General features: G+C 32.7%; 1 protein-coding gene across 6 annotated transcripts in view; it reads left to right on the top strand.

Annotated features, from left to right (window-relative positions):
• The window catches only part of Dgkb (diacylglycerol kinase beta), a 547,855-nt gene that overhangs the window by 214,019 nt on the left and 320,334 nt on the right, over window positions 1-13,502 (top strand). The gene's annotated exons all lie outside the window — the stretch shown is intronic.

Here is a 13,502-nt window from a genome sequence, read left to right as displayed (position 1 = left end):
TATGTTTTCTGGAAAGATTAGATTTGTTAGGAAATGTTTATATTTTCTGGAATATTCATAAAATGTTTATTGAGAAATCACACAGGTGGCCATAAGATGACAGTTTCTAAAGTAGTAATCATAAAGGTAAAATTATCACTATAATTTTATCAGGGGAAATACTTTAAAAGCTGATGTAAAAATTCTAACATTTGAAATTTTAGAACAGATTCCTGGATAATTCTTGGATGCAAGATGAAATTAAAAGGAAACTGGCAAACCACAGAGGAAAGCTACTCATGCTATTCTTAAATACTGTGAAACTTCAAGGGAAATTTTCTAACTTTTCATTTTGTAGAGAGAACATAAAAAAAAATCTTAATAGTTATTCTAAGAATCTAGACATAAGCTAAGAAAAAATTTTATTAAAATAAATGGTTATAATGATTGTGTAATGAAGATTAAATAATAATTATCTCCATATAGTAAAAATCATAATACTATTAATACAGATAATCATATGTGCTCTAGAGGTTTTAATCTTAAGTATGTAAAAATAGTAAGTATACCTAACTACAGATATGTATAGAATGTGGTAGTTATATATGTTTATATATATTTATTTATATACATATAGAGAGAGAGAGACAGACAGACAGACAGAGTGAAACAGTGAGAAAGATAATAGTTCTAATAATAAAAACATTTGGAAATTTTTGTAGGAATACCTATGAAAATAATAACTTTGAAATTTGATTAGAGCAAATAAATAAAACAATAGATAATAAAACACTGAAAATGATAAAGGAAGTAAACTAAAAATATAAACCAATATTTCAGAAAATGTATTTTAAAACTTTTCATAATTAGAAGTGTGCAAACATTGCAAATAATTTATTTGACCACAATTTCTTGAATATAACAATAAAAACAAGCACAAAAGGAAAAAAAATCACTTTTATTGACCAATAAAGGAAAAATTTTATAAAAGTCCAAATGGATCTAAATGATCACAGTTGCATTTATATAAATAAAAACAAGAGTTCTCAAGTTTTATAGTTAAAAGTTAATTGGAAGAAATGTGAAAGTTACTAGCTTTCTACAAAGCCATAGTTAGTATTTGATTAACTGAGGCATACTGGAAGAATCACAAATAAGACCCTCAAACAAGGTAAAAAAAAATTCTTATCATTCTTCCAGTCAGCGCTTTTAGAAAACTGAGCTAATCATGAAACATGTATCTGCTAAAAATCCTACTCATAATGCACTTTGAAGTGATGAATACTGCATGCATACATTTTTAAAAACTATAAATTTTCTCAATATTACAATTTACTATGTTAATATGAGTAAAATTTAGTTAACAATATAAGCAAACTATAAAATACCAAGTTTTACTATTTATAAAAATAACAGTTTATATAAGATAAATCAAACTATATACAGAGTTATAAGTTAAAGCCTGGCTAATAAAAATGAATCTTGTATATTTGTTGGAAAAGATTTGATATTACTAAAAGAACAATGTTCCCCAAATTAATTTAATAGTTGGCTTATTGGTACTGCATATTCTAATAGGATTGATTTGTAGTTATTCTGATAAATAGCAATTGGGTAAAAAATACCTTTATATATTTTTTTTAAGTTACTGATCCTTTAACAGTGTACATTTTTTACCATGTGCCAAATATACCAAATTGCATAAACTAAAATGAGATGCTATGAAAAGAAATAGAACTGAATAAAGCTAAGCTCACCAAACTTCATACATTCAGAAGTAAACAATCTGCTAAATGCTAAATGCACAGAACATTGGTGAGAAAGGAGAGGATGTTACAAGAAAGATCTGCATTTCACTTGAATGAAAATAAATATGCATTTCTATGGATTTCACACTCATGTAAAATACATAGTAAATAGGATAAAATACAAATGGAAACCATAAACAGAAAAATTTGGAAGAGTAAATTGCTGTCATCTTGCAAGAGAAGAAACTTGCCTGAGGAACACAGAAAAATCTTCAACCAATAAAGAAATTAGTTACAAAACTGAGAGAGAGCAAGGGAAGGATCTACAGTGTTCAAAAAGAAATGTACTCTTTACCTGACTTATAGAACTGTAACCCCTTTGTACATCACCTTTATAATAACAATATTTAAAAAAAAAAAAAAAAAGAAATTAGTTAGCTGGGCGCCAGTGGCTCATGCCTGTAATCCTAGCTTCACAGGAGGCTAAGATCTGAGGATCACAGTTCAACGCCAGCCCAGGCAGGAAAGTCCATGAAACTCTTATCTCTAATAAACAATCAGAAAATCAGATGTGGCACTGTGGCTCAAATGGTACAGCGCTAGCCTTGAGCTGAAGAGCTGAGACACAGTGCCCAGGCCCAGAGTTCAAGCCCCACAACTGACAAAAAAAAAAAAAGTTGAAAACAGACTTTTCTATGATAATTGAATGTCATAGAAAGTATTTCCAGCACACAAAAATAAAATAAACATGTTAAAGAAACTAAACTATGGAATTCCTAATCAAAATATAAGCACATAATAGGAAAATAGAAGAAGACAATGAAAAAGTAATTGTAATGAATAAAAATGAAAAGATTACTAACATTATTAGGCCCAGCATTGTGCCTCATGTAATTCCACTTATTCAAAAGGCAAAGATCTGGAAGACCATAGTTTAGGGCCACATTAGCTAAAAGGTTAGGAGCTCCGTTTTAAGCAATAAGTTGAATGTAGTGTGGCAGGTCTAAGGAAACAGCTACTTGGAGTCCTGCATAGAAAGATACAGGTTTGAGCAATAAAAATTAAAAAAAATAAGACTACTTGCAAAATAATCAAGGTAAAAAGCTATCTGGAAATGTGCCTTGAAACAAGAATTTGTCTAGCAAGCACTCACCATGAGTATAAACCCCACTGCCATCAAATGACAACAACTAAAATGATAATAGTAATAATAAAAAATAATAAAATAAAATAATAATAATAATAATGAGTAAAATATTGCTTATGCTTTTCATTAAGAGTGAAAAGTAAAATTATATGAGTTACTATATTTTGTCTTTTAGATTATTAAAAATTACAATGATTAACAATGCTAATGTCTGTGTGTGTGCATGCGAGCGCATGTATGTATGCGCGTGCACACACCCATTTACACTGTGTGATAAGTCTCTAAATTTATAAAACTCCTTTGGAGAATAAGTTGACAATATCTTAAAGTTTAAAAATTAAATGCCTTATAGTGGCTCATGCCTGCAATCAAGAGGTGGAGATAGAGGATAGAGAATCTAGTTGTTATTGAGACCAACAAACAAGAAAAAAAATAATTAAGTACCTCCTGAGCTACTAATCCCATATGTACAATTGTAAAGAATCTTATTTTTTTAATTTCAAGGTGATATAAAACCAGAAAGGAACTATCAAAAGTTTAAAGTTAAATGACAATTTTCCATACTTAAACCCTGATTCTTTTAGTCTTCTTTTGTGAAAGGAGACAATATAGAAACTAACTGGAAGGAGGTAGTTAAGATTCAATGAGTAACAGATTTCCCCAAAGTTATTGTACCACTGAACACCAAAGAAGAACAAAGTACACATAAGTACAATGGTATTTAATACAAGTGTCCACTACAGCTCCATCTCACAGGGTAGATTCAAAATGCTGAAGGTTATCCAGCAAGAAAGTCTTATGTTAGCAAAGTTTATGTTTTGCACAGAGAGTACTGGAAGAAATGGTTATTTAATCCTTTATTTCTTTTCATGTAATTGAAAAAGAGTGGCACTATAGATAATTGTTAAAACTATACATGATCATTCAAATATATTTAAATTGTTCTAAATGCATATTCTGCTGCTCAGCAATATCCTTCAAATAGTTTTTTTTTTTTTCAATATAATCCTTACCCTTCCTCCTGTTCAATTGTTTCAATGGTTATTTGAAATTGGGAGGAGTTTTAGTCAACTACAGTTGTGACTATGATCTTTTTTTTTTTTGCTTGTTTGTTTCATGTTTTCTTGTGTTTTTTCCTTTCATTCATTTATACAACACTTTTACTTTATTTATATAGGTTAATAGACACTGTGTGCTGGATATTCATTAAAGGTAAAAAGGGATTCATTTTGGAGACAACAGAAGGCAAAATTAGTTCTTACTCGTATGTTTCTATAGCAGTAAAACAATTCATTTCAATTAAGAGTTTTCAGTTTAATAATGCAACGACCACTGTGTGCCACTGACTCATGCGTCTAATCCTAGCTACTCAGTAGGCTGAGATCTGAGAAGAGCTATTGGAAGGTTATCTCCTATTTTTCTTTTCTTTTCTTTTCTTTTTTTTTTTAAACCAGTAGCAGAGATTGAACTCAGGGCCTTCTGATGATCTTGCTTAGCTTTTTCACTAACAGCTGACATTCTGCCACTTAAGCTGTGCCATCTAGCCCAACACTTTGCTGGTTAAGTAGAGATAAGAGTCTCAGATTTGTCTGTTCAGGCTGGCAATGAATCCACATCCTCAAAGCTCAGCCTACTGACCAGCTAAGATTACAAGTTTTAGCCACCAGTCCTCAGCCATATTAAATTTCTTTAAATCCTATTTGGTCCTATCATGTGACATACTATTTACTCATGTGACATATATCACATTGCAATGGGAAGAATTGTGTGTCCGTATCAGGGAGGAAAAAGCTTAAGACAACGGTTATTCTGAATGAAGAATATATTTAACCAAATTAACGAAATATTCCCTTGATGGTTCATTTATTGGCATTCATAAACCTTTGAGAATTATATATTCATATACATATTTGAGTAATGAGGATTTAGTAATTTAGAGTTCATTTATTAGCATAGTTAGAAGGAACACATATATTCTTTTTTGTTGTTGTTTTTGGTTGTGGGACTTGAACTCTGGGCCTGGGCACTGTCCCTCAGCTCTTCAGTTCAAGGCTAGTGCTCTACCACTTGAGCCACAGCACCACTTCTGGTTTTCTGGTGGTTTATTGGACATAAGAGTCTCACGATTTTCCTTCACAAGCTGGCTTTGAACCGCAATCCTCAAAACTCAGCCTCCTGAGTAGCTAGGATTACAGGCATAAACCACCAGCATCCAGCACATTTATATTGAGTGTCTTCTCCATTTCTTGAATAAACATTACATCAGAAGAACTTGGTAAATTCTAGTATATTAGAAGGAAAATATTACATACATTTTCCCTGAATGTGGACAGTAAAGATATTATAAGTAGTAGTTTATGGAGTAAATTTCTTTTTTTAATTTTTATTTATTTTTTATTGTGAAAATACTGTACAGAGGGGTTACAATTACATGGGCAAGATAATGAGTACATTTCTTATCAAGCATTGTAGCCTCCTCCTTTGTTTCCCCTTCCCATCCCTTCCCATTCTCCCCCCAAAGCCCCCATTCTCCCCCCACCCCCCCCCCCCACCAAAGTTGTAAAGTACGTTTTCGACGTAACAACTTGTACTTCTCATTGTTGCAAGGGGTCCACCTGTATCCTTATTTAAACGACTTGTTTTTCCCCTTCCCCTCTACAAATTATACCAACATCAAATACAGTGAAAGCAGGGGTTATACTGTGGGGGAGGGACATACAAAGCAACGAAGAAATAATCTTATAAATGCGTTAGAAACAATCTCAGGAAAGAAAAAAAACCATTTGAATACATATCTTAGTGTTCATTTCCCTAACATAAATTTCTTTCACTTTAAATTGTTAGCCTATTTATCAGTCTTCCAAAAATAAATATAAATATATCATGGCATACGTGAACGACTGTTGTACTATTCTGAAATTAAAACTCTGTATTGAGGTATAAAAACAAACACCTGTATTATCTCTTAATTTGATTTGTGGAGAATAAAGCCCATGATTTTTTTTGACACAGACTTCAGTAGAAGTAGTAACAGGACTTAGTGTTTTGAGCATAGTTCAATTAAAACTATCTGAAGACTTAATCAATCATGTTTCTTCTAAATGGATCATCTTTGCTGTTAAGATACAGATGATTTTGCAAAATTAAGACCTATAAATTATCTCCCTCAACTCCTACATACCTAAGACTGAGTTTGAGGAGTTATTGGATTACATCTATGCAAAGGATTCCCCTAAGATAAATTTTATTTGGCTTGCTTACACCAATAGATCTTCAGCCACAAAATAGTGCTCATGTGAGCCCAATTCTATTTTCCCTACATAGGGCATTGATTTAGCAGAGGTTGTTAATCATCTTAGTAAGTTCTTGTCTGGACACACTCTTCAACAAAGAAGTCAGCACTATGAGCAAAAGCAGGCTAAGGCATTATGAATTGTACAATCTTCTGGAAAAGTCTTTCCATTATTTTTTGCAGAATTTATCAAGAAACAAATTAGTATCATACACAAAAGTGAGACATTATGAATATGAAATGCTTCACCGTATAGGTCTTCTGAAATCAGAATAAATCTATACTCATTGTGGAAATATTCCTCAAGTCCACAAGAAATCTGACAAGACAAGTGGACTTTTACTGCATTTCACGTATCATCATATCAAATGGATATCTTCATGACTATGATTTAAGATCCTTCAGCCTTAGTCTCTAAGAGCCTCTTATTCTGCCAGTGTAGAAAAAAATATGACTACTTTACTCTCATAACCATAAATTTAGTGTTAGTAGAATAAATTATAGACCAGAATTTCTTCAGTGATCAGCCTTTTCCACAGGGCACATTTTCCTAAAATTGAAAGTATAAAAGGACAATATTCACTGTAGCTAGTTAGTAATGTTTACGAACTTACTGAGTAAGAGGGGAGAATTTTGGGATGGGAGGGCTGTTCTTGAAGACAAAATTGTAGCCTGATTGATTTTAATTTTATTTTTCTTAATTGGATGTATTTTGTTTGGAGTAGTACTGAAGTTTGAACTCTGGCTCTTGCCCTTACCAGTTAATTAGTTAATTTTTTTTCTTAGTTTTGGATTTCATGCTTTTTGTGGCTCAGGGACAGCCACAGACTATGATTCTCTTAAATATATAATCTCTAAAAGCTATTCTTATAGGTTGAGCTGGATTTGTTCAGGTCAAATTCAATAGATCTAAAAATAATTTTGCCATTAAATAATGATTAATAGTTATTATCCCTAAGTGAGATTTGACCATAGAATTGAAAAAAACTGACATGCTGTTATAGAATGCCATCATCACTTCAGCTACTGTTTATTTTTCTCATTTTCTAGCAGCAAGAAACGTAGGACATTAGCTTCAAACTGGTATATACTGGAATATTTTATTGTGCCTAGAAAATAAACTTTATACCATAGTAGGAAGATGTTGCTTTAGTAAGACATTAGCTTCTGAAAGAAGTTATTAATTCAAGAAAGATTGAGTTTAGTAAATTATCAGTAACAAAAGATACTTAATCTTGAATACTTGATATTTACCCCAAAGAAATAAATTTTACACATAAAATTTTATACCATGTTCAATTCCAGCTACTTTCTTACAGTATTGTACTGAATCTATTTTGTTGGCTACATCATTGCAAACTGGTCAATAAGTATATTTAGAGAATAAAATGGTTACAACCTATGTTCTACTAAATGAAGAGAAATTGGTAATAATGGGTTTTCTTTCAAAAATATTGCTAATACAAGAACAAATAATTAAACTTTTTCCTCCACACACACACACAAAAACTAAAAGTAGAATAAAACACAATGGCTAGTTCCATCATATTAATAAATTTGCAAAGTAATTTCTCACATTATGCACTTATTTGCTAATATTTTTAATTTTCTTTTTTCTATGAGGTGATGATTCTGTAATTTTAATTTTTAATGTAAATATATATATACATTCATACACACATTTAGAGAGAGGGTTGTGTGTATATGTGTTATTGTTCTCTGTATTTCAGAAATTTTTCTTTATTTTTCATTACGGACAAGAATTGATTCCTGAAGATAAAATGACTGATTTAATTTAAATAAGACATAACCTATTCAATAGTTACAATCCTGGGGAAAGAATAGAATGAAATTTGTTTTATTTTCCTTTTTAAATAATTCATCTGGTTATCGCATATGTCCTTCTAACAATCACCTCTGAGTTAATGACAAAATTCTCTCAACCAACATCTAGATACCTTCTTGGTATTTTACAAATCTCCACTACTGGCCAAAGAATATTGCTGAGTTTATCTTTGATTTATTCCTACAGCTTTTTAAAATGTTTTTCTAGCTCCCCAGTATCTCAGATTCACCTCAGTTACCATTGTCACTAAGTAACTATACTATTCCTCCTTTCTCTGTGTTTCTGTCTCTCTGTCTTTGTTTCTGTTTCTAGGTTTCTGTTTATCTCCCTGTCTCTGTCTCTATCTCCCTGTTTCTCTTTGTCTCTGTCTATGTCTCTCTCTCTCTCTTTCATTCTTGATTCTCAGATTCTTGGCTTCTTCTACCTTCCTGTGACTACAGATTATGCAGATGAATTCCAAAACTTGTGTCACATTCTGGCTCTGGCTCAGCTTCAGTTTCTCCTCCAGAATCTGTCTGTGGTTACTGAGATTCTATGTCTTGACTGTATTCCTTTCTTTATGTTGTAGACTCTGGTGCAACTAACCAATATGATATTTTAAGTTCTCCCTAACATTCACCCTTTCCTTCTTCGCCAGCAATAAGGGCCAGCTTCTTTCTATTTCTGAGTAATCCCTTCAGGCCTTGCTTTTCTCCAAAAGTCTTTTTAGCATCCTGAATTACTCTTTACACAACTTTATGAACATTAATCAATCATAACTTATACTTTATTTTCCATTATCTACTATTCCTCTAGATTCTGTTTTGAGTCTGAGATCTTGAAGTCAAGAATATTAATCATTTAAGTATGTTTACTCTTTACAGATTTCTTTAGCTCTTTCTCTTGCTTGCATTTAATTTAGAACTCTCATTGTTAATTTAGTAAACAATATCCATTTCGTACCTAAATAAAACACTAAAAATATCTATAAATATACATAGCATGTATATAAAATAATGTTATCCTTTTATACATTTATAATAATTTAATAAAATGACAATATAAAAGAATGGCCTAAGGTGTGTTAAAGAATTCATTTTGTACTTTTCATTTTTATAAATTTATTTCATAGAATGAAATCTTCCCCCACATGCTATGAAATCTAGTAGAAGCATGTCTTGATGTGAATGATTTTTAACAGAATCTTTACTTTTTATAGTCATTTCATTTCTAGGACATGTACCTTCCTAATGTTCCATGGCAATTTAATCTTACCTGGCTTTCACTGTCGTAGCTTTTAATGATGAGACTCACAAAATATATCTCAGCTAAGGATCTTTTTCACATTAAGGAAAGCCCTGTACTCTTGATAAGAGCTATAATGTGTCAAGTGACAATGATAAATGAGAGTGTGTTCCTGAAGATGTAATTAATCTGCAATAGGGTCAGAACAGCTCCTTAGGTAAATGAAACTAAATCAGCTGTGTAGTCTATAATTAACTTACAACCATATTAGCCCAAGTGTAATATTATTCATTATATATGTAAGGTATTATTTTCTCCATAAGAAAGTTGTAATCTGCTAGCTAATGATTAACAATTCATCTTAATTCTTTCATCATATTATCATAATATAATTGTCATATATTTTCACTTTATTCCATTTACCATTTCCCTTTCAAAAGCAGAAATAAGTGTGTAGCCTTTATCTTCTATGTACAAAAATTCAAAACTTGAAAATTAATGCCTGGATTTTTTAATGGTTAGATTAGGTCCCGCAGGCATTTGGTACAGCAGGTTCATTGTGGATTCTTTGACAATGGGATGGAATAAAAAATATAATAACACAATAAATAATGAGCCAAATTGAGTGATACAACACTTGGTTTGCACTGAGAACATGTTAGCACAGAATATGCAAAAGAAATAGAAAAAGGGAATTTTTGACTTTTTAAATCCATATGTTCATTCTGTACTGGTCATCCCATATTGAGCGCTGAATTTATAGCAAATTCCAGTGCTTAATGATAGATAGGGATACTAGTTAGTCAGGAATAAGGGGTTATTTGCATAATAGTATGATGGTTTTAAACATACTCAAGCATACTTCTTAGAAGAAAGTGGAAATGAGATTCACAATAAATGAAAAGTTATTTTGGTTAGAACTGCTTGGGAGTCTCATGACCAAAACCCAATTCCAGCTAATGGTTAGTTTAAGATGAAATTAGATTGTATGAACAAGAATTGTCCAGGACTATTTACGGCTCAGATCAAATTTGGGAGTTTGAGGACACCCTCAAATACATATTCCTTGTGCTGTCACTTGATTTCTGAATTCTTTTTGAGCTTTCTTTGCTGACATTTTCTGAATTCATTTCCTATTAGCTAATTTTTCATTTTCTTTCTTAAATGACTGTCTAGTAGGCTTGGGTTTACCTTTCCTCATCCAGGACGACTTGTACCCTATTTCATCAACTGAACCCATTTGTCCTGTGGGAATGTATTCCCAGGTAGAATAGTGACATCCGAGTTCATTCCCATGCCATTTGCCTGCATCGCCAGGCTATTCCTACCACTCTTCTCTGGTCTAACTCTGGCTGCTCAGTCCTGACAGCTTCTTTTTTATTAATAAGTTTTTTTAATTGTGAAACTATCATACAGAGGGGTTACAATTACATGAGCAAGGAAATGAGTACATTTTTTATCAAGCATTGTTGCCTCCTCCTTTAATGAGGACTGTGCAGATGGAGCTTCACAACTATACAGTCATTGGGCCTCATCTAACCATTTCGATGCTCTACTGCTGCAATCTTCAAATTTTTAACAATCTCAAAGGGTGGATTCTTCATTTTCATTTCACACTAGGCTGTCCCACAGCTTCTTTCCCCAACCTGAATCCAGGCCCAATTTATTTTTCTAAGAATATCTTTATTTCACCTTTATCTCCTTATTATAGACTTTTTGAATTTCTATTTGGTGCATAGTAATATTTATTTTAATGGGACCACTTTTCACATTAAAATTTATACATGCAATGTGTAACCTTCAACCAGAATAATCAAGATATCTAGTACCCAGTACTTTGACGTCCTGTTCAAGGGAGATAATCCCAAAATTCTAGTAAATTCACTAGAGATGGGTTCAAGTCCAGACCTTCTGGATTAAGAATTTCTCTTCTTTAGGAGGTGTTAAGAGTTTTCAGTGTTATTTCCACAGGGCTTCTGTTGAGCTATTAATTCATAACAAAAATAACTGCTGCCTTCTGTACCCAACACTTCCTAAAGATGGATCAGGAGCACGATGATCAAATAATTCTCCCTAGAAAAGAAAAGAAAGGGATTCTTCCAGGAGATCCTGCTTTGTGGCAATTCTTAAATTGTGTTCAGCAGATGCTGTGAGTTTTGATTTTGAGATGTGTGATGAAAGCTGTTGGAGCTTTGAGCCACATCTGTGGCAGACATTTAGTAATTTAACATGGCCTTCTGGAAACAAGTGGGTTTGTTTGAGGGGGGTATGTTCTATATCTGTACATTATTTTGCTCTTCATAAAAGCTGAGGTTTGATCTACTTCTGTTTTGATAAATTTGTCTCACCTTTCTTTGCATGAAGCTGAGGACACATTTTCTGTTCCAACACTAATGACTTCACTTTATGTATCTTTTGTTCCTACTATAAACTCTCTAGTTCATTTCTGTGCTCTCCGCTTTCTTGGCATACATTGCCAAATAGAGCTATTGGGAATCTGCATATGCTGCTTGCATTTTTATTGAACTTTTTGCACAGCTTAAAACACTTACATATGTAATTCACTGCTATTCTGCCCACACCCAATGAATAGACTCTTCTGTATTGCTTGTGACCACAGCTTTTATTCTACACCAATTTACACCAATTTTGCTATGCCAAATTTTACATCTTCTCTGTTTTTTGAAAAAAATTCTCACAGCATCCCCTTGTAAGGTGTCAAATTTTCAAAACCGGAGTGCATTAAAAGTGACAGTAGTTGATATCTTATTCAACAAATGTTTCTAGCGTGTGTTGCCAGGATTCTATATCTTCCTTCTTCACAGACCTAAAATCATTTGTTAGTTTCTATGGCTTTGTCATAAATCACATACTCTCTTAAAGGCATTTGTACTAGTTGCTCACACCTGTAATCTTAGGCATTTCAGAGGCTCCAGATTGGGAGGATCATAGAGTTCTAGGTCAGTCTTGACAGATAAATTTACATCACCCAAAGTCTTCTCAATGATGCACAGGGGTATGCACTTGTCATAGCAAGGTACATTGGATCTTGAGACTGGGCGGATTGAGGTTCAGGCCAGGCACAACAGTAAAGTCTGTGAAACTCCATTTCTTTAGAAGGAAAAGTTTCAATAAAATGCTCCTGTAATACAAATGAGGATGAGAAACAGAAAGTAGCTAGATTGTTATTCTAGCTCACCAGAGCAGGAAGTGAGACTGTATCTCAAAAAATAACCACGAGAAGAACTGGGCTAGGGATGTGCTTCAAGTGGTAGACAGCCAGCATAGCAAGCCTAAGGCCCAGAGTTCCAACTCCAGTACCATACACACACACACACACACACACACACACACACACACACACACACACACACAGAGATTTGACTGATATTGACATGTATTATTCTGATTTGACTTTATTTCCCCATAACAAGTTACATAGACACCCATGACTTCTGATGGTGCCCAGAATGAAGGGAACTGAATTACAAGCAAGCAGCTTTAATGACTTTCACACCAGAGGAAGCAACAGAAAAACAAAACAAAAGTTTAGAAAAATATGACAAAAAGATGAAAACATTCAACACTGAAGACAGATTGAAAAGGATGGTGAGAAAAAATGAAGGAAGTAGTAGCAGGTAAGAAGAAAGTAGGAGTACTTCAAAAACTAGTTTTTTTTAAAAGACATATTTTGGCATCAACATGAGGAAGCATCTGACAGTAAAAATACAAGTGGGAGGGAATGAGAAGGAAAATTGACATTTGGGAGAAAGCCTAGAAAGCAGAGAAAGAGAAGACTGACTTATAGAGAAAACAGTGTGTTGGGCATGGAAAGCAAAGATGGATTTTTATAAAAGAGAAAACAACCCTGCTAAGGAATTTAACACCCTGTCCCAAAACAGCATGCCAGATTTTATTGTCATTACTATTTTCCAGATAATCAAAATTTTCACTACCCATAAAATTATAAATGAGACTGATTTAATTTAATTATTATTTTTGAATGGTTAAAAATCCCCATTGTTTTCCATTAGACATTGAAGTCTATATTATATAGGTACAATGTCAGACACTCATGAGAATAAAGGATATTATTGACTTTATTATTCTCAAAAATGAGGAATTTTTATATATGCACAAATAATACTTATATTTATAAGGAGCATATTTTCCATTATTTGAAGAAAAATGTACTTTAGACTTATTTGTCCTTTAAGCAATGTCTCTCTCTCTCTCTCTCTCTCTCTCTTTCATGTGTGTGTGAGA

Source organism: Dipodomys spectabilis, unplaced genomic scaffold (genome assembly GCF_019054845.1).
Source record: "Dipodomys spectabilis isolate Male_0828 unplaced genomic scaffold, ASM1905484v1 ptg000190l, whole genome shotgun sequence".
Classification (NCBI taxonomy): domain Eukaryota; kingdom Metazoa; phylum Chordata; class Mammalia; order Rodentia; family Heteromyidae; genus Dipodomys; species Dipodomys spectabilis.
Note: the sequence above shows the minus strand (reverse complement) of the source record. Positions and strands in the feature narration are given on the sequence as shown.